At 38.7% G+C, this 27,908-nt stretch overlaps 3 non-coding genes across 3 annotated transcripts; 1 reads left to right on the top strand and 2 right to left on the bottom strand.

The window, feature by feature from the left end:
* Positions 1-2,884: 2,884 nt before the first annotated feature.
* TRNAK-UUU (transfer RNA lysine (anticodon UUU)) lies at positions 2,885-2,957 on the bottom strand. Its single transcript has one exon. It is a non-coding gene; the product is annotated as a tRNA-Lys (tRNA).
* Positions 2,958-8,837: 5,880 nt separating this feature from the next.
* Positions 8,838-8,944, top strand: TRNAL-CAA (transfer RNA leucine (anticodon CAA)). Its single transcript has 2 exons — positions 8,838-8,875; positions 8,899-8,944. It is a non-coding gene; the product is annotated as a tRNA-Leu (tRNA).
* Positions 8,945-27,286: 18,342 nt separating this feature from the next.
* TRNAR-UCU (transfer RNA arginine (anticodon UCU)) lies at positions 27,287-27,373 on the bottom strand. The gene is given in 2 exon segments: positions 27,287-27,322; positions 27,337-27,373. It is a non-coding gene; the product is annotated as a tRNA-Arg (tRNA).
* Between the last annotated feature and the right edge of the window lie 535 nt (positions 27,374-27,908).

Genomic DNA, 27,908 nt, shown 5'->3' with positions numbered 1-27,908 from the left:
GGTTCCCAAAAAGGCCAGGGTGAATCAGAGTCTGCAAGAAGTCTCCTTCATGAAAATACCAGTGCCAAAAATAACATTTATCACAACGTAAATAAAATTCCTGACAACGAAGGATTTAAACCAATATTTCAAACTCAATTAACAGACTAAGGTCTTAAACAAACGTCTCATTACACAGTGAGTGGCTTTTGATCTCCTTTCTACCATCTCTTCATACTGGTAAAATTATTTCCACAATATTCACTTTGACAAGGCAATTGCCTACCTAAGTAGAAAAATCCTGAGAACATATAATCTGGGAAAAGGAAAAAAAATCTGAATATAACTTTCGCAGGCTACAGAAAACTTAGGAAAATTTAAAATTAACTTGGTTTCCATCTTCCTTTGCGTAGCTTTCGCCCTTACATGCTCACAGCCAGGCACACACTCACTCTCATATCCATCCCATTCTTTGGCAGAGGTTGCTAGAAGACAATATTCAGAGAAGAAAGAAATGCAGGAAAGTCTTGGGATGAAAGAGAAGGGGTAGAGGAGACGGGTAAAAACAGAGGAAAAATAAATCAAGAAAGAAGAATGAAACTACTTCTGTGAGGAGCTGAATGAACTTCTGTAAATGAGTAAGACAGTTTTTCCTGGCAACTTGTGCAAAGTAGGTTTGCCCTAATATTTGCAACAAAACACTTGCATGGGCCCCGAAATTATTCCATGTTTCTGTAACCCTAAGATTTTCCTGTGAGAGAAACAGAAGCAGCTTACATAAACCACAGCCAAACACACTGCTCTCCATTTGTTGTCCTATTCTGTATCCCAAAGAATCTAACCTTTCATCACTCTCAACGTTTTTAAAAATGACATTATTATGGGAAACATTATCGGGTCCTTTGTCGTCTGTCTCTGCTTTCTACCTCACTGCATCCTTCTCTCTTCTGCTAAGGTACTCAAAAATGTGTCAGAGATGATTGAAGACCGAACATGACCACGGCTGTGAATATTACTTTTTCAATGGCCAGGTCATTCCTGTCTTTGAATAAAATGGAGCTCAAGATAAGACGTGGTGAAACACATTAGAGGAGGACCGGGAGTAATGTGGAATCTCCAGGTATCGGAGGCGATACATTACCAAGTGATTTCATTTGGCCTTTATAGATAGGAAAGAAAGGGCTTAGGTGGCAAATAAGGGGTAGCAGAGAAGAGAGAAGAGAAGAGGGGAAAGGAGGAGAGGGGTCTGGGGAGAGGTGGAGAAAAGGAAAGAGGAAGAAAAGCAAGCAGTAGGGCAGGTGTGTTGAAAGGTGAGAAGCAGGAGAGAAGCGGGTTCTGAGGGAGATGATCTTCTCCAACTGAAGAAGCCCCCGGAAGTGGGTGTCACCTCCCTTTTTTTTCTGACCCTAAAGAAACTGGGAAATATCAATTATGAAAGTGCAGAAAAAACTCCGAAGAGGGCAACAGACTTAAATCCCCTCTGTTGTAAATTATAACCTTCATCCTTCTTTTCCTATCTTTTGATTCCCCTGAGGTTTCTCCTTGTTTACTCCAGTCGTTACTAAATTGGACACATCCTCCCCTCAAGTTCATGAAAGAACCTACGTGTCCTGCTCTTGTCTCATCTCCTGTAAGTGTATATCATCTCCCAGGGCTCTGCTCTGGCCAACTACCCCCTTTCTGCAATCCCTGATTGACTCCAGTGAAAATATTCCCAAATGGATCCTGCTTTTTTTGAGCTCAACTTTCATCTTCATTTCCCCTGCAATTGTGCACATTAATCAGCTGTTTAAGGAATGTATAGTGTGGAGATTAAATGATGTCCTCAGTGGTAAAACGCTCCGGTTCCAGCCTGAGCCCTAGGTGACTAAGCCACTCCAGAGACCTGAGAGTCCCTGAAGCCATGGATTTTTCTAGCTCTTCTCAGAGATCTCAACCTTTCACTGACGGAATTAGGACTCAAGAGCGGGCCAGAGATTCAATTTGGAGAACAGCAGACTTTTGACCTTTTAATAAGTGTTTCTGTTGAGGAGCTAGCTGGCGTTTTACATCAGGCACATCTAGATACAGAGAATTCCTGCTGCCCTGTCCACTGGAGGATCTGAGGTCCAGTTTAAGGAAGGGAAAATCCCGCACAACTTTTCAGATACCGTGTTTCTCAGGCAGGAATTTCTTCACTCCTCTTCTCCTGGGGACACATGACATAGTGGAAATGAGGGAAATGATTATGAAATAAATACAATCTTGCTTTGCACACACAATATCTACCAAGTGAGAACCTTGACTTTTTGTCCACAAACTATCTAAACTCTTACAAAAATCTATAGTACTGTACACAGAAAAAATGCACAGAAGCACATTTCCAGAGTTTTTACAGATTAACTAAATTCTGGGGTAAGGAAAGTAACTTTTTAATGAAAGCACAAAGTGGACGGCTAACAATTTCAAAGCATGCTTGGATTTTAGTCTATCAGCTATGTTTTGCAGAATAGGCAAAACTTCTGTGTACTACCTTCTAGTGTAAGACCTGGGGAACCTCAGAGATCAAAGAGATAAATGCCACCGCTCTCAGAGAGTTTATATGCTGGTGGGATCCAACCAAACTGCAGCCTACCTTCTAGAATAAAGAGTGTGGTGTCACCCTCACACCATGTGAGGGAATTTTAAAATGGCATAATTCATAGTAATTCAATCAAGTTATTTTTGTTGTTGTTATAATACTCTTTTCCCTATCGCCCATGATTCTAAATTATCTTGTGAAATCTAGGAGTGGTTCAGTTTGTCTTTAGTAGGAAAAATTAAATGAAGCCAGATTAGACTTGGAACTCGGTAAGGACAATGAGTTCATTTGGGCAAAGTGCAGGGTCCTTCTTCTATAGGTGACTGAAATAAAACTTGAGCTTTATGCCTGAACAGGGACTTGAACCCTGGACCCTCAGATTAAAAGTCTGATGCTCTACCAACTGAGCTATCCAGGCCCCGACCATAGCTCTAAATTCATCCCATGAATAACTAAACTCCATAAATAATTTAGACCATTAAAATGAGGTGGAGCAATCCTTGGCTTCAGGAACTACCAGGGTCTTCCAAAAGTGTGGCTCAACCACTTGGGTCATTTAATCACCAAGCAGATCATTTAACCTCCACACTGTACATTCATTTAAGCAGCCGATTAATGTGCACAATTGCAGAGAAAATGAATATCATTCCTAGGGTCAAGTATTGCTGAGGGGAATTCTTTGGTTTGGGCAGAAGTACTGTTGGAGACTGTATTTACCCCTCAGATATGTTTGAAAAGAGTAGACGTGCAGGCTCCCTCACCAACCTGTAGGTGAACAGGGGGGAGATGACCATTTTTAGCAACAACTGGAATACATAATTGAGGGGAATCTTTGAGAGAATGAAGAGATGGATAAAGAAGATGAGGCTTGTAACTTTGACACAATGCAGGGGAATCAAGTCCAGTTGCCTCCTTCAATATTTTCTTCACAGTTTTGCAAATGAGATCTCTCGGTTCTTTAGGGCAGGGGGAATAAAATCCAGGGCCTCCTCTAATTTTCTCTACATTTTATCTTGAACCTCAACACATTCAAAGACAGTAATGAGTTGGCAGTTGAGGAAATAGTGCTTGTGCTTCATTCAGTGTTTATTGGTTCATGAGACATTTTTTTGCACACCTATAGAGACAGACGATGGAGACTATAGGAGAGGAAGAACTGTTCCTCTACCCTCTAGATCCTTCTGGCTGGTCTAAGAATTAAATTGACATGAGACAGAACAACAGGAGAAAATCAAACAAGTTTAATAACGTGTATACATAGGAGAAACCCAGGAAAACTGAGTAACTCGCCAAAATGGCTGCAGCCACCTCCTTAAATACCATCTTCAGCTAAAGAGAAAGAAGGATGTTGGAGGTAGTGATTTGGCACTTCAAAGGAGAGGAAGGCAATTCACATGGAAAAAGCAAATGTTTGTGAAACAAATGTTTGTTGGGCTATCTATAGACAATGCGACCTTAGCAAGGATCCTCCCAGTCTATCATACCCAGAGTTATCTATGGTGATGGCCTGTCTTGGGGATGGGCTTCTATCATAACTTCTTATAGGTAGTTAGGAGGAAGGTCAAAGTTTCTTTTAGAGTCTTTTGTCCTTAAAAAGTAATCAAGCCGAAGAGACACACTTTGGGGTGGCCAATTCTGATCCCCTACAGGACAAAATCCCACAGCAAAGGTGGCAGAAGAGGAAGATAGGAAGAGCCTCGTTCCATGAGTAGCTGTACCAGTCCAGGACTGCCTAACCCAGGACTACTTATTTTTGAGTGAATAATCCTTCTATCATTTAAGATATTATTTATTGGTTTTTCTATACATGAAGAGAAATGGAATCCTGACCAAATATGAAGAAAATAATCCATAAAAGTCATACATTACTCATGATACCAACTATTACAAAATAATATATGTGTAAATGTCATTGTATTATATGTTACACATAGAATTTCAGGAATTAAAAATAATGTGACAAATGTATACTTCGGGGAGTAATATTTAGATATTACTAAATGTCAATCAGAGGTAAAGGTTCTGGTCACCAATTCCAATGTGTGTTTGTGTGGGGGGTTTCCCCACACCAACAATTCTCAGACACCAGCTGGGTGTCCCACAGTTCAACTCAGTTCTGGCATTACCTTACCCGGAGATAGCACCAGATTCCACAGGTTGAGGGCTCAGTCCCACAAGACTGCCCTCCACTTCAGGCACCAATCACAAGCCCAGGTTGTTACTTCTGACTGACCACTATAGAGGGGGTTCCCAGACCACCTCCTTGGGTTCAATTAATTTGTTAGAGCAGAACTCAGGAAACCCATTTACTCACTAGATTATGGATGTATTACAAAGGATATTAATGGATATGAATCAACAGCCAGATGAAGAGATATATAGGGCAAGGTATGGGGAAAGGGCACAAGGCTTCCATGCTTTCTGAGTGTACCACTCTCCCCAAATCTCCACGTATTCACGAACCCACCAACCGGCTCCTTTTTGGGTTCTTATGGAGGCTTCATTACACAGGCATGTTTGATTAAATCATTGGCCATTGTTGGTTGAGCTCAATCTTCAGCTCCTCTCCCCTCCCAAGAGGTCAGGGGGTAGAACTGAAAATTCCAACCCTCTAATAACCTGGTTGGTGCTCCCATCCCCCCCTCACCCCCTCTCAACACCAGCCCCAGCCGGCCTCCCCTCCTCCACCATCCTTAGGTGCTTTCCAAAAGTTACCTCATTAACACAATAAAAGACAGCTTTGTCGCTCTCATCACAGGAAATTCCAAGGGTTTTAGGAATTTGTGCCAGGAACAGGGACGAAGATCAAATATATATTTCTTATTATAAATTACGACATCACCAAGGTTATTTTGACTTCACCTACTGTCCAAGTAATACATGAAATAGACATCCTCATTCTATCTCTGAGCTTCACACAATTTTAGGTACCTTTTTCTGACTCTCAAGGTCATTGATGAGATAAAAATCAGAGGTAGAAGAAAGGATGGGATGGGAGATCCAGTGTGACCTAGAGATGGAGTAGTGGGCAGGAAGGGATGATAATCTTGGTTTGGGAAAGAGTGGAGACAGGTTAAGCAATGAGATTGTATGTCGTACAATTTCTATTCCAGCTACCTAGGTTTCTTTGCTTTTACTCAAAAACACCAGGCCTCATCCCACTTCATCAGCTTTGCCCTTGCTATTCCCTCTGCCTGGAAGTATCTACCCCAGATATTCATATGACTCAGCCTTTCACTCTTTCACGTCTTTGTTCAAATGTCACCTTCTCAATGAGGCCTTTCATAACAACACTATTTAATGCTATGAAAATCTCCCTAACATCCCATATCTCTTCCTTGCTTAATGTTTCGTTATGGCATTTATCACCATCTAGCTGTCCACATATTTTAGTTATAAGAAAGAGAAAAATAGCCCTGGACTCCCAGGAGCTGACCTAGCACTTACAGCTAGGTCTTGACATTTTCTTGTAGAATATAAACAATTCCCCAGAACATCAATATCAGGCAAGGCCTCTCTAATAGATTAAGACAAAAACAAGACCACTCCATAATCATGTCTGAATGCAAATAAAACATGAACATTGTCCAAGCCACAGAATACCAAACATTTCCCTCTCCCACTAAATACTAATGACTGTTGCTTCTTTACCAACTTCAGCTTTATGTTAGCTCCAGTCTGTCCTCCCTTTAGATAAGATTTATTAGGATATCCAATTATAGTACTACCCCCACCTTCTGACAGTATACAAACCAGAGCAAAGTCCTTAAACCCTCCCCCAAACCACCTACTCAAATTCCAAATCCTATCATCAGTTCTTTCTAACACTCTCCTACTGAGACACCCCACTGTTCCCCTGGTGTGCATTCTCCCTCTCGCTGCAACAAGCAATGAAACCAAATTGTTCAACTACAGGTGTGTCCCTGGTGGTCTTTGGCAGGAGTGCATTGGCACTCTTTAGTTTGGTGAACTGTCTGTCCCTCCACTGCTCCGCTTCTGTATCTTCTGTACCCACTACCGAATCTGAAACTGAGTATACATTCAATAAATATTTGTTAAATAAAGTCAGCTTTATTCACAGGAAAGCAATAGGTCAGATTCTTGGGAAGGGAAGGTCAAAAAAGCAGCAGATAATGCCATATGACTGGCTCCTCAGAAAGAGTAGATCAGTAAGTGGAAAAAAGGTAGCTATTTTCATTTAGAGTACTGTGATGCCTTCTTGGCAAGCTCTTCTATGCAGATCCACTTGGTGTATACTCTCTATACCTCCAATCCTTCCTTACATTACCAAGCAAAATCTGGTGTAAGCGAGAGTTTTAAAATTAAGTCAACCATACGCAACTGGGAAGCTCTCTTCATCTGTCAGGATCCATGCTAGATTATCCTGCCAACCTCATCAAAATTAAGAGTTTATTGATCCATATTCAAATAAACAGTGAATAATGTGAGTCAGTACATTTTTCTGTGCCTTCTTTTTTACCAGTTCATGTCTCTTCCTTCTACCATGTAACCATATCTCTATATATTTCCCACTTTAAAGACCCAAAAAAGTAAAAATCTGTTTGATCTCCCTAATAAACATCACCTTATTGAGGAAGTTTCTGTTCACACCACTCATAGGTCACTTGATTGACTGCATTTGTGACTTCTGATCGAGTCACCTCTGTTCTTCATATGAATTTCAGGGGGCTATGCTATAGATTATGGACGTTCCTGCTTAAAGAAAAAATTAAGTCACCTTTCTAAATGGAACAGTTTCCTTTACATGAAGACTCTGGAAATAAGTTTGTTGGTAGTCCTGCTCAAAATCCTACTGGATATCTCAAACTACCTTCCATCATTTAGACCTTTTTATAGTTCTTGCAAAGACTGCCTTCAGTTGTATTGGAACGGGGGGAAAAAAGGCGTCCTTTGAGCATTTTAAAAATCGTTTTACTGATGAGAATTTCCACTTTGATTTTATATTTCTAATTTGTTCATTTTGGCTTGTGGACATGTAGGTGACAAATTGTGATCCAATATCATATGATGGCCTGTGAATGGGGCAGAACCAAGTTTATTGCTGTTAAATATGTTTCTTGCCGGTGGATCACATCCTTTCACCCTTCCTTACAGAAAAAGCTATTGGCTCATCTTCCCAATCTGGTGCTTCTCACACCCTGCGCTACTGCTCTCCTAGTCCAAACCATCATAATCTTTGCCTGGATTACTACAATGTTCTCCTAAGGATGGAGCCGGAATTCAAACCCACTTATATCTGAACCGAGGTGCTCATTCTTTACACTTCTCTACATGGCATTAAAATATTCCTTCAGGTGCTCAGTCAGACAAAAAAATTACAGACAACTAAACAACGACAAAACTAAAACCAATTCTCCTTTGGCCATACACAAAGTAGCCTGCAATTACTGATTTACAATTGGTTTCTAAAATGCTGGGAGCCCTAACGTAGGAAGTGGAAACAAGGACGGTATGAGCTAGCTAGAATCATGATGTCTCAAAGTGAAGAATAAACAATAGATAAAAACCTCCCACCTTTACCAGTGAGAGAGAGAGAGAGAGAGAAACTATTTACTTGGTAATGGCCATCAACCCTTTTCACTCCTATCTCTATTATCATATATAGTATAATATATCTCATTCCTTTTCCCTAGGCCATTGGGAAGAAATTAATGGGAGAAAGAAAATGAGGGAAAAGAAGCCAGTGGATGAAGAATAGAGATGGAAAGAGGTCGTGGGGAGCAACACCGAGAAGAGTGTGCAATATGCCCCCCTCGTAGTCTTAGAGGGACAGTTCAAATGCTTTACAAAGATTTATAAAAGGGGAGTTTAAGTCCTTCTCTGGCTCTCTCCTTACCTACGTTACATTTTAAATTTATTGTGGGAAGGAGAGAGCATGAGCACCGCGGGAAGCTGGCTGAAGCGGTCTTCGCAGCCAGCGCTAACATGATCTACATGCGCCTTTTCTACGATCTGCAGAATTCCCACACCACGGGGACCGTCGTGGGCCGTGCGGCCGGCGGGTCAGCGGGAGGAGGGGAGCAGGGTGCGGGAGGGGGGAGTGGGGAGGTGGCGGGAACGGCCTCTCAATGCCCTCCGGCTCTCGGGCTCTGGGGCTGCCTTAACTTGGTGCCATAGCGACAGCCTCTAGTTTCCATGAGACCTTGTCTTTTCGCCTCTTCGTTTCGCAGCCCATCAGTTCAGAGCTTGTGTTTCACCTTATATGTTCTGGATGCAAAACAGGTCTCATTGGCTGTTGATTACAGTAGTCGATTATACCACGGCTATAGGCAAGCGTGTCAGAATGGCCGAGTGGTCTAAGGCGCCAGACTCAAGTTTCCACTTCCCGTGCTCGGGGTTTCTGGTCTCCGAATGGAGGCGTGGGTTCGAATCCCACTTCTGACATGATTCTGTTTTTGTTTTTGCCACGTTTAAATTCTGCAATTTCTCCTTTTTAGGAGGCATTACCGAACTCTATCCTTCCCCCTTCATTACCACCCATATTTCACCCTTCTTAGACCAGTGGGGTTTAGATGTCTTTCCCCTCTGCCTAGTTGCCTGCCTTGCCTTCCTCCCTCCCTCCCTCCTTTCTTTTTCTTTCTTTCTTCCTTTAGATAAAAATTACATATTTATGAATATCTACATGGAATAATAGCAATATATCAGTATTAAAATATAGGTCTTAAAAGATAGATGAAGCGAGGGTTACAAGTTCCTATTTTTAGTATTTTAACTGCTCTGTGAGGGTAGGTGGCAGGTGTTTTGAGCATTCTTTCACCCTTGTCCAGTGTGTCCCTCCCTCTCCATTGCCCTCACTTGACCCTCTTTTGTCTTTACCTACTGGTCTTCCTCTTTCTTTCCTTGCATACCTTCTCCCCATCACTTCTCTCTGCTAGCCTAGAGCTATGGACTGTGAAATGAAGAGGTTGGATGTGATATATTCTGTGGCATAAGATAAGAGAGATGTGAGAGGCAGAAACACCAGGACAGTGATTCTCAACCAGGGGTGATTTTGCACCCCATCCCACCCCCATGGACATTTGGTAATGTCTGGAGACATCTCTGGTTGTCACACTGGGGGAGGGTGTGCTGGCATCTAGTGGGAAGATGTCAAGGATGCTGCTAAACAGTCTACAATGCATAGGACAGCCCCTGCAACTAAGAAATATCTGGCCTAAAATGTCAGTAATGCCAGGATTGAGAAACCCTGGACTAGAAGGAAATTCTATCCTTGTTTTAAATCACTGTTGAGTAAAAAGTGGTGTTTTTAGGAATAAACAAGAAAACAATAGTTTCCTATTCTAGTTGTAACAAATTACCACAAACTTGTGCTTTAAAAAACACATTTATTTTCTTACAGTTCTAGGGGTCAGAAATCTAAGATTAAGCAGGGCTGTGTTCCTTCTGGAGGTTTCAGGGGAGAATCTGTTTCCTTGGCTTTTCCAGCTTCTAAAGGCCACCTGCATTCCTTGACTCATGGCCCAGTCCTCCATCTTCAAAGCACATCACTCCAACCTCTGGTTTCATCAACACGTCTCCTGTTTCTCTCTTTTTGATCCTCTTGCTTCCCTCTTATAAAGACACAATGTGATTACATTGGACCCAACTGGATAATCAAGGATAATCTCCCCATCTTAAGATCCTAAACTTAATCACATCTGCAAAGTCCCTTTTGCCATGTAAGATAACATATTCATAGGTTCTTAGAATGTGGACATCTTTTGTTGGGGGTGGGGCACTACTCAACCTACCACAAGTGACGACTTCTATCTTTCCTGACTTGGAGTTTTCAGGCACTGGTCACTCTTCATACAGAGGATTTTAATTCCCATGGAAGACGTTCCAAATATTATAAGCAACAATTGGCAGTCAGTTATCTAAGGTTACCTATTTCATGTGTGGGTGATGATTTGGGAATGTTGTTTTGTTTGCTGTTGTTTGCTTAATTATATTTGTTTTGTTCCTCAGGTAGAATACCCAAATATTATTTTAAGCAATGTAGAAAAGTAAAACCAGGAGGACTTTGAGTCAAATACATATATGAGTTTAAATTCAGGCCCCCTCTACAAGGTAAGATTTTCTCGTCCCAAGAAATGTCCTAGAATTGCGGTAGCTGAAGACTTCAAATATCCCTGCACTACTTTAGATAACCCGAATCCAACATAATCTACATCACAAGTCAGCAAATGTTTTCTGTAAAGAGCCAGATAGGCCAAGAGGCAAAATCAAGGATATGATGTAGATACTTACATAATAAAAGATAAAACAAAATTTTTAATTAAATTCAAAATATAATTACAAAATTGAGTAAATTTTTTTGTAATATAGGCCTATTAATGAGAAGAATGGAATTCTTTTGGTGGAAATAATGTTTTGCTTAATTGAGATTCAAAGTTAATATTCTCTATCATCTAATAAACTAAGCAGAATTGGTAACATCTATCCACACATCAAAAGCCAAGGAAAATTATTTAAAAGCACTTGCCTTGTTTTGTTGTAATTGACTATTGACATTACTCACAGTGTTTTCAACTCTTTAAGCAACTGTTCTGAAAGAAGGCTATTCAGATTTCTATTGGAGCTAACTCATAGGATTGCCTTCTCTTCTCTCCTTCTTTCCAACCAAATTTTAGTCAATACTATGTCTCTTAGTGTTTGTTTTGGTACAGTTTAATAATCTTATGCATAGACTATTTGTCGTTAAATAATATTTTTTCTGTTAGTGATAGAGATTAGACATACAGTAAGTTTATTCTACTTTCCATAGTATTACTCCATACTCTTTCAAATTTTTAATTATGTCATCTCTATATTGTTATGGCATAAACTATTTCCATTTTCTCTGGTTACCCTTAACATTCTCATTGTTTGGTGCTAGATCTTCAGTTTAATACATCCAGTACCCCATCGTAATTCTTTTGTTGAAATTTCTCCCCTTTTTGTTTGTTTGCCTAGGATACTTCCTGTAGCTGTTTCTTCAAGCAAGGCCTGTATGATCAATATTTCCTGACCTCTTGCATTTTCAAATATTTGACTTTAAGTCAAAATCCAGAATATTTGACTTAAAACAGAGCTTAGCTGCATATGTAAAATCCTTGGCTCACACTATGTCCTTGAGTGCATTGTAGATGTTTCTCTACATCAATGTTTCTGGCATTGGATGTTATTATAGAGAAATCAGATGCCAACATTATTTTCTTTCCCCTAGTGTTGACTTAATCTTTGTAGCTGCTACCCAAAAGATTCTTAATCTTCAAAGTCAAATAACATTACTAGAAAACATCCTGGAGCTGACCATTCTAGATCGATTTTCCTTAATACACTTCATGACCTTTCAATAGATATATTCAAGCTTTCTTTTAGATTTTGAATATTTTCTCATATAATAATATAGATTCTGGACTCTGTTTCAATAATTTGTATTTCTTTTTGCACGAATTCCACTGACGTGTATTTGTTTAAATCTCCCTTGCCTATATTCTATATCAGCAGTTGGCTAACTCTTTCTGTAAAGGGCCAGAGAATAAATATTTTAGGCCTTGCTGGCCACAAGATTGCTACAGCAGCTACTCAGATCTGATGTTGAGCAGAATAGCATGAAAGTAGCCATAGACAATAATAAATGAATAAGCATGGCTCTCTTCCATTAAAACTTTACTTAAATAAAATTTATTTTGAATTTTGTACAATTTTCATGTATTACAAAGATTATTCTTCTTTTGATTTTTTGAACTATTTAAACATGTAAAGATTATTCTTAGCTTGAGGCCATACAGAAACAAGTAGTGGGGTGGATTTGGTCTCTAGCTGTAGATTATCAACCTCCGTCCTATATCTGTGATTACCTTTATAATTTATTTGATCACTTTTTTCTTTTTTTTTTTCCAGTTTTCATTTCTATTTTCACTATCCATTTTATATGTCCTCACTAGTGTCAATTCCCCCTTGTGCTTTTTGTAATTTTTGTCTTTAATCCTGACATATTTTTGTCTTTTGCCCCTACTTTATGAATTATCTCATTTCTCATTTCATAACCTTCATTTTCGTATCATGAAATGTTTATTTCTGGCAATATATTCCCTGAATTCTTGTTTTTCTGTTTTGTGTCTTTTTCTTCATAGCTATTATTGCTTCATTATGATTTTTATAAATTAATGGTGGAATGATAAGTTGTTTGTTATTATTCTTTGTAGCCATATTTTGTTGACAAATTTGTAATGTATAGAGGAAGATCAAGCTGTAATTTTTATATTTATATTTACTGCAGCTTTCATGGATGCCAGCATACTTCTATTTTCTGTTCAGATCTAAATGAGAGAGATTTCCCTGAACTGGTAGCAGGAAGCTACGGGAGAGAACAGAGGATGCAGGGTAACTAACTTTCCGGGCTTCAGGTCTCAAAGATTCCCTGTTATGTTGCTTCAATGAAGGCATGAAGTTTGGTCTCTTTGTGATCACTCTTCCCTTGGCCCGCAGAACCTAGCCCAGGTCAGGAGGGTTTCTATACGTCACTCTGAACAACTTGGACTTCTTTTCATGGCTAAAATGATGAATGGTATGCCTTGATGTTTCAAGGTGAAGTACTCAGTTTCCAAAATTGTGTTTTTCTGGCAGTCGTTTAGATGCTCCCAAGTCAAACACAAGCACTTTCTAAGCTTTCTTAGCCCCCTTCACCCATGACACTGTCTTGTTTAATCTCAGCTCTATTTGCAGAGATTTCAGCTTAGGTTTGGTTCTCTCCTTCTAGGAGAGATTAGAGCTCAGTATTTCTGAGGACTGCTCCCTCTGGGATTCCTCTGTATTCCCTATTCTGCCCAGAGGCCCTGTCCTAATTCCCTATATGACTCCTGTTTGGCCTTCTTAGGCAGCACTTACATGTATTTTGGAGTGTCAGGCTTTTAATGTGTTGTAAATTCACTGAGAATTTTGTTCTTGTGTACAAGTTCTTGTTGTTCTTTATGGTCTCCAGGTGAGGAATCCAGAAGATTCCAACTAAGCAGCTGCCCTGCCCCTTCTGGCAGTACCACTCTTGGACCGGGGGGATTCCGGGCTCCTGCTCTGGCCCCTCGCCGCAGGGGGCCCAGCGTTTTCGAGCACATTCCTGAAAATTCTAAGTCTGAGACTCTCTTTAGCTTTTAGGATGGTCCTGACGGGGTAGCGGCGACCGGTTCCAGAAGAGCCGCTTGGAGAGCAAATAGCTCCGGCTGACGGGTGTGGCATTTCTTACATGTATCATGAGAAATCCGGCCGCCAGATGGTGCTGATACGCTGTTTTGGGGTGACTACAACTCACATCGGACACAATTTAGGTCTCTGGGCTCGCCCGTCCATGTTCTCACCGCCAGGCGACCTCCGGTCTGCAGCACCTGAGGGCGGCGGAGGTCGCAACAGGTATCCTTCATCCTGTGTGCTACTCCCACTCCCGCTGCTGGCCCCAAAGGCAGTCACTCCATCCCCTCCGCGTGCTCCACGTCAACGTCTGAGTGTCCTCGGGAGTGGCAACACCTCTCTCCTCCGAGACTCTCGAAACGGTTGCCACACAGCGCCAACAGGCCCTTATGATTGATATCCCCTCTTGCCTCCAACTGATGTGCTGGACATCGTGCCGGATAAGCAACAGACATTCCTTGCGTGAACGGGACCCTCTTCTAACTCCACCTACAAGACCTTTGCCTAACCTTCCCTCTAGTGGCGATGTGTGGAATGCATGGTGCAACGCAATCAGCATTGAAAGAAATCACATTTTAGGAGTGTAAAATGTTGTTCTTCATTTTCTCATTACAGTTCCAAAAAGAGATAAATTTAACACGACCAGAAAAATGAATTATCATTCACATTATCCTGCATTTTCTGGGTAAGACTTGCATTTGTGGTCTTCATTAACAAAGCACAGTAAACTTGGAGTCACCATAAGCTAGTATTTACTGTTGACAGATGGATGATAAAGTGTCTTGAATAATGATGTAACTAGCATTACATAAATGGTATTAAGGAAATGCAGAGGAAGAGATCTATGTTGTTGAAGTACAAACAGAAGAGCCGTTGCACTGTGAATAGTGGCAGCTATCTTTTTCTCCTGGTAGGAAGTATGAAATTAGTCAGGAACAGTGCATTTGACAGTAAAGCATGTGAAGGGTAGTTCCCAGACCTGAACAGGAAGATGTGGTCCCTGGCCCCCCAAAAAATCTCCATTTGCATCCATTGGACAATAAACAAATATGTAAGCACCTCTGTCCATTAATCTAAATCTTCATCAAACTACTATGCCACATATTGGCCCATAACTTTTTAACACGCTTTAAAATTAAGTTGTTTTTACATACAGATGCCCTGCAAATAAATCAATAAATAAGAGGGAAAAGAAAGAAAGAAAGAAAAAGAAATTTCCCCAAGTCCCACTGACCCTAAGGGTGGCTCTGCCTACCAGAGCCCAAATTATTTATTAAATGTATGTTCTCTTTTATTTCTTTGATTTTTTTTGGCAAATCTGGTAATTCCTATGTTGGATTCCTTTGCTTTTCTTTTTACATATCGTATTCTGTCTAATCCTTTGTGAAATTTTAGTTCTATTTTTGTTGTTCTCCTTCTCTGTCCTCTGTATTGTTTACTGTTTTTCACATTGTCAATTCTCCTTTGTGCTCATGCTATATTTATGTTTTTGTGGCTCTCCTGATTCACTTTTCACCCTACTCCATGCTGATCTTGGCCCTTGGAACTGACCTGAGTGGGTTTTCATGGTCTCTGGCTTCAGGTCAGTTTAGGTCAGTGGGAGTTCCAGCAGGAGACAGGTGGGACCAAGGAGGCTGAGCTGCAGGTATTTACTTCCTGTGTCTCTCCTGCAGGTCATTTCTGACTGGCTGCATCCATTGATTGGAGGCTGCACCTCATGTCAAGGCAGCGCCCTCTACAAGGCTCTCTCCTTCTGGGTTCAAGTAGTTACTCTCTCCCCATGCCTTCTCAAGTATAAGAATGATAATACCACTACTGTTACTTGTCCTGGAGAACTATACTATCCCTGGTGGTTTTTGTCTAATTGTACACATCTTTATAGTCTCTATATTAAAAATAAAAATGAGTGCTTTCCAAATGTCTCACTATAAATTCCTCTAGCATTCATATGCTTAAAAAATTTAATATTACTAGAAGGCTTACTGTGAAATACATAAACCTTCTGTCCCCTAATTTCTCAAATTATCTTGTGTAGATGCCACAAAAATTAACATTTTAACTGTTTTCTTGAATTTACAGATCTCCATTTTCCTAAATAATATGTATAATTGCTATTATTGTTTAATTGATTGAGACATTATCTATTTACTTTCCATCATGTTAAATAGTTAACTCTTACACCACCGTCACCCACTATTTGTTATTCTTCTTAAATAGTTATATTTCAGCTTTTGTTTAATTCAATATTCATTGTTTATGTTACTTTCCTGTGAAAGTATTATATAAGCATTGTTGCGAGCTATGATTATGTTTCCATTCTTTGTTGGATGCAAACAATTGCCTAAAAAGGCAAACTTTAAAAGGAAACCTTTCATGTGCCTAGGATCCTGTGCATCTATTGCTAATTCTTCTTTAACTTCCAAATTGCTTTCGGTAGAGTTTTCCACAAGATCAATCAAATCAGGTCATCTATCAGTCCCAATATTTTTTCTTGAAGATATTTTTCCAGTTGACCTCTACTTGGTTGCTCATGGGCCTGCTGCACAGCTGTCAACTGAACTTCTCTTTGCTCTCCTCTTCATAGTGTGTTTTATCTCTCTCCTGAGCTGACCTCCTGCTGCTTAAGTCTCATATGTTTTTTGTTCGTTTGTTTGTTTTTCTCCACTGTTTTAGTGGAGAGTATTCTAGAGGGGTTTTTAGGTTATAAAAATAAAAACAACTCAAAATCTGAGGGAATGGTGAAAAGAAGGCTCGATATGCTTGTCTTTTAAATTAAACTCTCCCGATTGACACTGGTTGCCCCACACTTATATTTTTAGCATTTTGATCTTTCATTTTGGACTGGTCATAATTCCCAGATTTTTTCTTTCAGTCCTGCCAGCAGGAGGAAGGCCTAAGTGGCAGAGATCTGAGAATAGGGCTCGGGAGAGAGGGGGATTTGTATTCATTTGGATGCTTATCCTCTGCTGCTCGCATTCTGGTAGTCATATTCTTAACTGTAACAGTCTAACCCCGTTCTTTACTTTCTTTGAAGAATAAATCTCCAGACTTTTTCCTGGGTGGAGGAAGGGCAAACATTCATTAGTATGTGGGTGCAGAGAATTTAGGTATCTAGCTGCTTCTCAGATTTCAGATAATGTGCTTTCTTTTAAGTTTCCCTTTAGCCACCAGTACATAGTGCTCTCAGTTCCTGAGTCTTCTGAAGATCTTTTTATATAAATCAGGCTGGTTGTGCAAAATCTACTACTATTTGTCCACCTGCTTTTCGGCTTTAAAGTTTATTGCTTTTATCTTTTCTGTTCTTCCCATATTTGTGCTTTAAAAAATCTTTTTACTATAGTTTTAGGAAGACAAGCAATAAAATACGTAATTTCTCTCTCAATACCTTAATTTCAATATAGATAATGTTTGTTATAGAAATTCCATGTAATTTATAATCCTTTTAAATTTTAAGTCCATCTGAATCAAATTAGCAATACTTCAAGTCTTTCCAAAATATGACAACTATTACTATGACTTATAAGCATTGTCTTCAAATTACCGCACATTGGTTCAAGTGATTTTGTGTTCATGTCCTGTCTCCCACGGCAATTCACCTTAACTTGATTTTCCCGAGAATAAGCCCTAAATTCAGAATACTAAAAACTAAGATGTCTTTTATGCCTAAATTCTTTAGCTTTTCTAGAATGGCTTCCAGGTACCACAAAGATTTGCTCCTCTACTTTCTAAAAAGGAAGAATAATAGGAATAATTAGGTGTACTTAGTCATTTTCAAATTTTAACTAACTCAAAAATATTGTGAGAACTCTTTATTTACCAAGCTTATGAGTAAAAAAAAAAAAAAAAAGAAGACAAATTCAAAAGAGAAGAACAATCTTCCTAGGTTAATTATGCATAAGTGTATTAGTTTGCTAGGGATGACATAACAAAGCAAACTGGGTGGCATAAACAACATAAACAATCACAGTCTGGGTGGCTTAAACAATGTTAACAATCTTAATCACAAACTGGGTGGCTTAAACAATAGAAATTTATTTCACAGTTCTAGAAGCTAGAAATTAAAAATCAAGACGTTGGCAAGGTTGGTTCCTTCTGAGGGCTGTGAGGGAAAGATCTGTCCAAAGCCTCTCTCCTTGGCTCGTAGATGATCATCTTCATGCTCACATGGTGTTCTCCCTGTATCTCTTCATATTGTCTTCCCTCTGTGCATATCTGTCTCTGTGTCCAAATTTCCCCTTTTGATAAGAACACCAGTCATATTGAATTAGGAGCCAAACTAATGACCTCATCTTAACTAATTACATCTGCAATGACCATATTTCCAAATAAGGTCACATTCTGAGATACTGGGGGTTAGGACTTCAACATATGAATGGCGGGAGCAATTCAATTTGTAACAATCAGTAAAATATATTAATATAAACATATTTCAGGGCCAGCCCCAGTGGCCTAGTGGTTAAGTTCGGTGTGCTGTGCCTCGGTGGCCCTGGTTCAGTTCCTGGGCATGGACCTACACCACTCCTCTGTCGGTGGCCATGCTGTGGTGGCGGCTCACATACAAAATGAGGAAGATTGGCAACAGATGCTAGCTCAGAGCAAATCTTCCTCAGCAAAAAAAAAAAAAATACATTTCAATGATCTTTAACTTTTCAGCTCACAGAAAACATATTCATGTTCAAGCACAAAGATAGCTACAATAATTGTCTATAAAGTGATTGTCAATCAGGGACCATTGTAGTATACTTTATGATGTAAATAAAAAGGTCCTGGAGATTTGTCAAGGTCCTTACTGTTCATGATATATTCCTACTCACAGGGTAATCTTTGGCTACACCTCATAAATTATTTGTGTTATACTACAAGAGAGGATCCCACTATCTTCCATTCTGCTAGTGCTGATTGTTTTAATACATTAGCTGGAGCTGTAGTCTTACTACCATGCCATAGATACATTGACTACAATCTTAAACCAGGATTGGTAAGAAAATGTTAAAGGTAAAGCCAAGGATGTTTCTAAGCTTATCTGACCTGCCTACAATGTAACCCTCTAAAAACTGTGAAAACGCTGGAGTCAAAGCCTTGAGACCCTTTCATACATCCTACAAATTAATTGTATTTCACTGTACCCAAAAATAGTATATAAATATACTTGGTCATTATATGACAATTTTGAGATGGATCAAAGCTTTTCTCTTGTCAAAAAGCCATGATTTTAACAATAGCAAAAATGTTGCATGACTCATTTTTCCCACTAGATGAAATCTGTATTACCTATTTAGTGATGTAAACTCAATTACTCAGAATTGTTACTAAGGAGATTTGTAAGATGTTAATGCTTACTCAAACTCTCTACTGCCCGTATCATCCTTGTTCTGCAGGTAAGATAGAAAGGATAAGTGAAAATTTCAAACTTAAGCTTGCCAAACTTCCAGAAATTCTTAAACTTCCTTAACCTGAAGTATTATTTTTGGCTTTAATAACAGAGATAAACTCCCTTGGGAACCCATTGACTGCCTATGAACCAATAACTGAATATCACAAATCTGAGAATGCTGCCCCTAGTCCCAGTCTCTATCTTGTTACAGGGTAATATAGCTAAATATTACAAAAGACATGCACAGAACATAGTTTCATATTCAACAGGTACCAGAAATATTTTCTACAACATCCACAGAAACATCATCATATTTTAAATCCCACCCTTAAGTCACTGGAAGACTATCTCAGCTGGAGACCTCAAACTCCAGATTCTTAGGAATCTTTGAAAAGCAGATGACTACAAAAAGGAGACAGCTTCCACCCAAAACTGTTGAGCCAGGATGATAACTATGTGAAGTAGACAGCTTCTGCCTAAGATCCGTGAAACAAAATAATGGAAGCAATAGATTGGCATGCTTTACACTGTGTACTATTGTTATTTTCTAAGATATATTATTTTCTTTTTGCTGGTTTGAGATTTTGAATTGTTGACAGACACGTTATCTCTTAACTATGAAACCTATAGGGTCCCTATCTTTAATATTACTCTTTGTAGCTTGACTAACTTCTTGGTATGAGTACAGCATCTGGCTACAACTTGCTCATAATTCAGCTAAAAAATACAATTAAACCAACTATTGAATTTGTACTCACTTTCCTTTGGATCTCACCCAATTTCTTTGGTGCAAATTCCTTGTGACATAGAATTAGATTTCCTAGAAAATTGGACTTAACCACCAAGTGACCATTTAGATAATAAACAAAATTCCCAAACTCTCTGTCACTTTACACCCAGAAAGGGAGATTTCTATCTCCACCAAACAATCTTGGTGACTTTTTATGGGATTTAGCTTTTGTAAGTTTTGGCAGAAATAGAGCCACATTTGATATAATACTGACATCGACATAAAACACGTACTGTCTCAGGAGAAGGATGTTATACTTACATCCTGATAGGCTTTTCTGGGACCCTAAATGTTATTAAAAGTTCAAAAAATAAACAAATGAAAAATACGTAATTCAGCTAATATCTCCATATTGATTTTGCGGGCACTTCAAAGTGGGTTAAGGTCTGTTCTCTTGGTTTAATTTGGATACATATGATTCGTTACTTTGAAAATATGCTACAAACACTGATAAAAATCTTTCTTTTACTAATTTTCTATGTTACAATGCTCAAATGTTTAATCTCCAGAGTCTTAAGTGCTACTACACAGCTATTGTTATGTCAAACGTTTCAACAGCTCATCTTACAAAAAGAAAAATTAAAAATAAAATGTGAAAGGCATATAATTTTAGAGAGAATGTAGGAAAATTAACTCCTGACTTTGGCAATGGAATTTTCCTTAAACAAAGCTACAAAAATTTCTAAGTATTATTAGAAGAGTTAATATAGACAGCTACCTAAAATATAAAACTTTCTTTTTATCAAAAGACATCATAAAAAGTTGCTGCAGAGACAGAGAAGATATCTACAACACATATAACTGACAAAGGACTACGATAATTATTTAAGCTATTAAAAATTACTGATAAAAGGCAAACCACCAAAAAGAAAAATACACAAAAGGCTTGCACAAGCACTTCAAAGAAAATGAAATCCAAATGGAAAATTAACATGCAGACAGGTGCTTAAAGTCATTAACACTTAACAAAATGGGAATTAAAAATCACAGTAACATACCATTGTACACTCTGTATATGACAAAAATAAATATTTCTGTCAAAACAATTTATTGCTACAAATTTAGAACGCTAGCTCACATATATTGTAGTGAAAATGTAAATTGGTACAACTACTTTGGAAAACAGAGTGGTATTATTTAATAGACTTGAAGATCCAAATGGCAGAGTCTGTTAGTGCTCACCAGTATCCGTATGTGCCACTATATTTCCCAACCACTTTTGGGTATGTTATTAGTTCTAGACAATAGAATACGTATGGAAGTGATATAAGTAACTTGCAGGCCAAGCATCTTCTGTATAGAATGTGACTTCCCCAAGCTTTTGAATCATTCTGGATAGAAGTGAAGCACTAAGAGATAAAGGATATAGAAATTAGAAGAGGCCTGGATACTTGTGTTACTGTATGGAGACAGGTTATCCAACAGAGCCATACTATCTGAACTGGTCTTTGCATGAGCAAGAAATAAATTTTATTGTACATTGTACTAAGCCACAGAGATCCTGGAGATGTTTATTTCAGCAGCCAGTGTTAATTATTCTCGCGAATACACCTCCACTACATCCCTTGCCATGTACATGAGAGAATAAATTAATAGAACAAATAAATAATGAAATACTATATAACAATTAAAATAAATGAACTGTATGAAGCAACAATATGCAAAAAAATCATATAACCATAATATTGACCAAAAAGAAGAGCATCAGAAACAAATACATACTGTATGACAATGTATTTAAAGTTAAGAACAGGCAAGACAAATCTATAATGTTTGGAAATGCATGCTAAATTAGTAAAATCACAAAGATAATAAGGATGTGATTACCATGGTAATCAGAATAGGTAGTTATTACTTCTGTGGGAGGGAACGTTATTATTGGAAAAAGACACAGAATATTTTGAGAGTTCAATAATGTTCTGTCTTGCCCACTATGGTGGTTCTATGGATGTTCACTTTAATCATTTGATAAAATCTACAAGAACGACTCACAGCTTCCAGTAATGATGAAGTCAGTTGTATTGGACTAGCCCTCCTGCTGATAATAATTATAAACTCTGAAGAAAATGTAAACCATTTAAAAACCGCTGGAGAGTGACCAAAGGCTGGAAGACAACAGAGGGGACTTGACACAATGGAAGGAACCACACTGGGTTATGTCTACATTTATACAAGTCTGTCTCCCCTGGGGGCACTTGCTAGTTCATTCAGTGGATAGTGGATTGAGCTCAAGGAGAAAGAGGTAACGTCACTAGACTGAGGAAGCTGGATATCAGAGAAGCTAGAATGACTAGAAATTGAGAGAATTAACCCCAAAAGAAGACAGAAAAGGAAGAATAAAGAGACAAGGAATGAAAGTAACAAATAGAAAACAAATAGCAAAATGGTACACTGAAACCCAACCCTATTATTACATTAGTTGTAAAAAAAAAAAGAAAAAAAAACTAAAATTCTGATTAAAAGAGAGAAATTGTCAGATTGGGTAAAGGAGAAGACCCAATCATTCGCTGTTTATAAAATATGCATTTCAATAGAAAGACACTGAGAAGTTTGGAGACAATATCAATGATATATAGGAAGAAATGTAGCAAGTGACTTGTTTCACCAAATTCCATCTACAATAAAATTTTTTGGTTTATTGTTTGTTGTCTGTTTATTCATTTTTTTAAGTTTTGATCTCACAAGTTTCTCTGTTAATGAAGATAGGATCTACTTTGAACATTTACATTCCCCCACACACAATCACACCACTACACCATCAGAGCCACCCAGAAATTCAATTTTGAAGAAACCACCTGCTTCTTGTAAGTTGGATCTTCATTTAGTCATCTGACTATAACTGTATAAAAAATGTATTATTCTATCTCTGAACACAAAATGATATAACAGAAAGAGAAGTCAGGATTGTAAGTAGTGACCATATTTCTTTTCACTTATTACTGTTTATCTAAAATGTAACTTAAAGACTGGCATATAGTAGATGCTCATCAAATTTTTTTTAATTTGATACATTTATATATTGTAATATGATTGTCATGTAGCAACAATTAGCACCTCTATCATGTTACATAATTATCATTTCTTTTTAGTGGTTGGTTGGAATAATTAGTCTCTTAGCAAGTTTGATGATTATAGTACAATATTGTTGTCTATATTGCTTTTAAAAGAAAACTGAAGTGGCCAATTCACTTTATACAGGAAACTAAAGGATTTTTTTTGTAGTCTTGACCACTTGGTCTGCCGAGGATGGGTCAGAAAATATAGCCTAAGATAACCACTTTATGGTAATCTCTGTGGATTTTTTTTTTTTTTAGTCAGTACCAGCACAATATTCCAGATGAGGAATTGGGCAAAGTCATTTTAAAACTCTTTTATTAAATCCTTTTCAGGCAAAGCCATTTCCCTCAGCTTTATTTCTTGTTTTCACAGACTAGCTTTCTCCTTTCTCCATTCTCCCAGGGAGACTCCTTCCTTGCCCAGCAGGAGTGGTCACTAAACCTTGTTCAGACATTTTTGGTGCCTTCTTCAAGTCTGTGCAGATCTTACATTCTCTTAGTCCTCTGTATTATTATTAATCTTTTAGTTATCACAGTCCAAACTTATGATCCTTCCTTCATCAAAGTCTTTGTTGAAGCCAATTTTAGTCTCCTTCTTTTGTGACCAGGTGCCAAGTGAGCCATACTTACTTCTTGGCTTTCAAATGCATAATTTTAGCTTATTTCATTTTTAATGAATTTACATTGCAGTGAAGTAAAAATATTTAGAGACAAAATGCTCTAAGGATGAGTGAAGGTCAAGCTTTAAGTAGGAATCTGCAAATACAGGGTACCAATGTCTCAAGCGTGTAAAGGAAAAAAGAGACAATTGCTTTCTAAGTGATGAGGTGTTGTGGTGAAACTAGGCCACCATCCCAGAGCCCAGGGCAGCTGTGCCTTGTCCAAACTGAGGAGATATTGACTGAACTCCTCATGGAGCCATCCTTTACTCCTTCTTGATTTCTCTCTAAATTCTGCAGGGTGCCACTCTTCTCCAAGGGATTCCTAGCATTCTGCTCTTTTTTCTTCAGAATTGTAAGCTTTGTGTTGTCATCCTAGAACAGAAGCCAAGGCCTTCACTTCCACAGCTGTGTTCACATCCAGTTACCACACACTTTTCTCCTGGGAAAGGGATCACTGGCCCCTTCTCCTATCAAGCAGTCACTTTTACTCGTAATTTTGGTTTCCTAAGGAATGCATGAAAGCAAGATATGGTGTAAGATAAAGCTATGTAGTCCATGCAGAAATAGAAGTACAATGATGTACACCTGAAATTTTTACAATGTTATAAACCAATCTTACTGCAATAAACAAAACAAAACAAAACAAAACAAAACAAAACAAAAGCTATGGCCTGGAACCTTGGCATTATTAGTACCAACTCCCCAAAACTGAGCAAAACTCCAAGCAATTTTTTTTTCTCACTGTGACAGATCAGATTCTTTGTGGATGCCCTATCCTGGATTATTATCCCCACTTGTTCACACATGTGCATTGGAAGGAATTCTCCCCGTATTGCCATGTGGAGAGCTTACACATCATGAGCCACCAGGAAGAAGAGAGGATTCAGGAATTGCAACAGCTCTGAGCTGGAGACGTTCTATATGGACCTTCTGTACTAATTTATAAGTATGAAGGGCTGAATGTTCTTGCATATAAAGGGTAATAAAGGTGGTGAGGATACACATAGAGAGAGACATAAAGAAGAAAGAAAGCAGATTTTCCAGTCAGGCATCTAGGCAGTGGCTTTGGCTTTAGTTTCTGTCTCCACATGTCTTGTATGGTGCTTAACTTTGAAGACGTTTAATCTTGATGCTAATAGTATATCATTAGCAAAATAGCTTTTGGTATTCTTATCAGATCTGAAAATAAAAAATGATCTTATTAAACCACAAGAAAATTATTTGAGACTGATAAGTGTTAATATACAAGAATTGCCTGTAAATCTTCAATTAAAAGCAGCAGATACAATTAGGGAGCAAGAAATAGAGATTAACAGTTTACAGGAGCTTACAGGAAAAATTCACAACCATAAAAACCGTGAAGTGCTCAGAGGCATCGATTATATGAGAGATGCAAACTCAGTGTGACAATACTTTACAACTCTAACACTGCTAAGCTTGATAGTGCCACAGAGAGTCAGGCTTTTGTGGATATTCAATTTTGTTGGAAATGCTGCATTCATTCTGGATACCAATCTGGTACCAATCAACCCCATCAACATATATGCATAACATATTCTCTAACTATTATGTTGCTTGGGATATATCTAGGGAAAATTTCACACATGTCCCTGAAGGGATGTGTATGAAGGTGTTTGGGCAGAGTTACTTGTTTCAATAACTAAGAGGGCAGCTTCTTGGGAGCATAAAAAGGCAAAATTTGGCAGATGCACAGCATAAGGTATTGCTCAGCTTTTAAAGGACATATAAATAAAATAATGATGGTTATGGAAAAAATCAGTAATAAAATGATAGGTATATACAATATACTTTATGTAATACAAAATAAGATATGAACAAAATATTACATACTCTATATGAAAATATGATAAAAATGTAAACATTTAATACGTTATAATGGTTTCCTATAAAGAAGAATGATACAGGGAATAGAATATGTAGATGAAAAGAAATCAAACAACTGATTAAGAGAATCTCTACACAAACCCATTTACAGACTAAGTAATCTAAAAATCTAGCAGAAATACTGTGGAGTGTTGAAAATAATTGGTGATCTCTGTGATGCATTATTTTTTAAAATGAAAATTCTACTTCCACCCAGGAAGGATTAGTAGTTAGGGGAGTTGCCCTCTGTCTATACAAAAATTAGAAAACCAGAAAAAATTATATAAAATAGCCATTAGAAAACAGACTTTAGGAAACAGGCAGTGCAGGATTGTGATCTTTGAGGGAAGGGAAATAGAGAAGGTGAGTCCTGTGAGTGCACCAGTCAAGAGAACTTTGAAGAAGAAAAGATAATGGTATTTATCATACTAGGTATCAAGACGTATTAGAAAACTCGTTTCATTAAGAGGATGCATTGCTGATGCAGAGTTAAACAAATAAAACATGTAATGGAATAGAGAATTCAGAAATCATCAACACGTGTAAATTTAATACATGACAAAAGTAATTTACTAAGAAATTTATACAGGAATACATAAGGGTCAGAGGCTGTGAAACCATCACACCCCATTTCATTGCCTAACCTGCCAGACACGTGACTTACATCATAATACAAGGAGTGTGTAATGGACAATATTCTATATATGATTAATCGTGACACCAGCTGATTGTAGTGAAAGGATACACCATTACCAAATTGTTGTTCAAGTTGAAGAGGGGGAAAACCCCCCATGTCACATGACATGGTTTAAGAAATAACTTTATTGGGGGATTTATGAACCCAGGCTCAGCAAGCAAAGGCAGAAGTTAACCAATTCTCCCTTCATATCATGTGGAAGCATGCCAGGTGCAGGCACTGCTGGAAATGCAGTGGGTCTGTAGCCCAGAAGAAGAAATCTTATGGCAAGCAGAAGACCCTTTCAGGGGCCTTTGGTAGGGGTGGGCCAGATTACTAGATACTAAGCAATCTGGATTTAAGGTATGAGGTGTTTATAATACAATAGTACGACCCATGCTGTAGAATAGTACATAATTTTCTGGGAGGATACTTGAAGCTAGGCACCAGTTGAGGGAATTAAGGAAGGAGCGTTCTAGTACGGAAAGCAGACCTATTTTTTTTTTTTTTTGGCTCTATCTCCATTTGTTCAGTTAAAGGTGGGGGCAGGGGGAGGAGAGAATAACCTACTGATCCTTGTTTTGGATCAAAATTAGTTCTAAGCAACCTCATCCATCATTCGTTTAAAAGCAAATTAAATTTTAATTAAGTTCTTAGAGCTGAAGCCTCATGCCACGAATGAGCGCTTTTTGGGTTAGAGGGTAGAGGCAAAAGGGGAGACTTGGGTCTCGAGCTTCACCAGCTAGAAAATAGGGGCGTTTTCAAGAGTACGCTGCTGAATTCTTGCGGGCACAGTTTGGAAGGCCTGCCGGCAATTCTCAAGCAAAGGCTGGGAGAACAGCCAGTTGGAAACTGTTTTTCATAACAAAGATACAGTTGCTAGTATTCATTTAATATTTAAGTTGTAGTACATACGTCCATTCTCTTTCCCTTTATTTGGTCATGGAGCCACTGTAGACACACGTGGGAAAGCTTTTGAAGATACTCCTCAGGCGTAAACACCAGAAAGTAGTAATGAACTGCAGTGAGAAGTGTGGGGACGTGGAAATCGCTTCCTGTGCAGAAAACGTCCAATTCTTACAGGAACAGAGAAGTTATTGGCATGGGTATCCATCCACTTGACGTCAAAATATACACGACTCTGGCGGGACTCGAACCCGCAACCTTTGAATCTCTTTGTCTATGCTAGAAGTCCAATGCGCTATCCATTGCGCCACAGAGCCTGTTCAAGTTTGAAGCGTGGCTGGAGCCCCAAGATCACTGACTATTTGGTTATCAATACATTTCGTGGAAGTTTATTCTGTACCTATCACCGCGAAAGCTCAAGAAACACAAAAGCAAATAAGATAATGTAAGAGACACGCCATACCCGACAAGGGGGCGTGTCTGAGCCTTCCAGTGACTTATCAATTCGTTTCCATGAGACAAGGAACAGTTTGACCAAGGATCAAAAACCACATCTCATTTCATCTGGTCTCTCCAATTCCACGATGGGGACCGTTGGCTTCCCAACAATGGAATTTGAAGAGCTTCCAGCAAGTGGCGTTGGGAGAGATTTTTAACACTTAGGTGGGTCCCACCGCTCCCTTTCCTCTGACTCCATTCTAGAGTTCTCTTTCGCGAAAGGGAGGCCCTTCTTGTCCGTTCCTGTGTTCTTTTTGAAAAAGATAGCTTCCATATGTTGTTTTTCAATGGGCTCATGGAACAAAGGAGGACCTTGCGACGTAAACCCACTGTCGACCTCTTTCTCGAAGGAGA

The sequence above is a fragment of the Ceratotherium simum genome, chromosome 13 (assembly GCF_057802395.1).
Source record: "Ceratotherium simum simum isolate JZ-2026a chromosome 13, ASM5780239v1, whole genome shotgun sequence".
Taxonomy (NCBI): Eukaryota; Metazoa; Chordata; class Mammalia; order Perissodactyla; family Rhinocerotidae; genus Ceratotherium; species Ceratotherium simum.
Note: the sequence above shows the minus strand (reverse complement) of the source record. Positions and strands in the feature narration are given on the sequence as shown.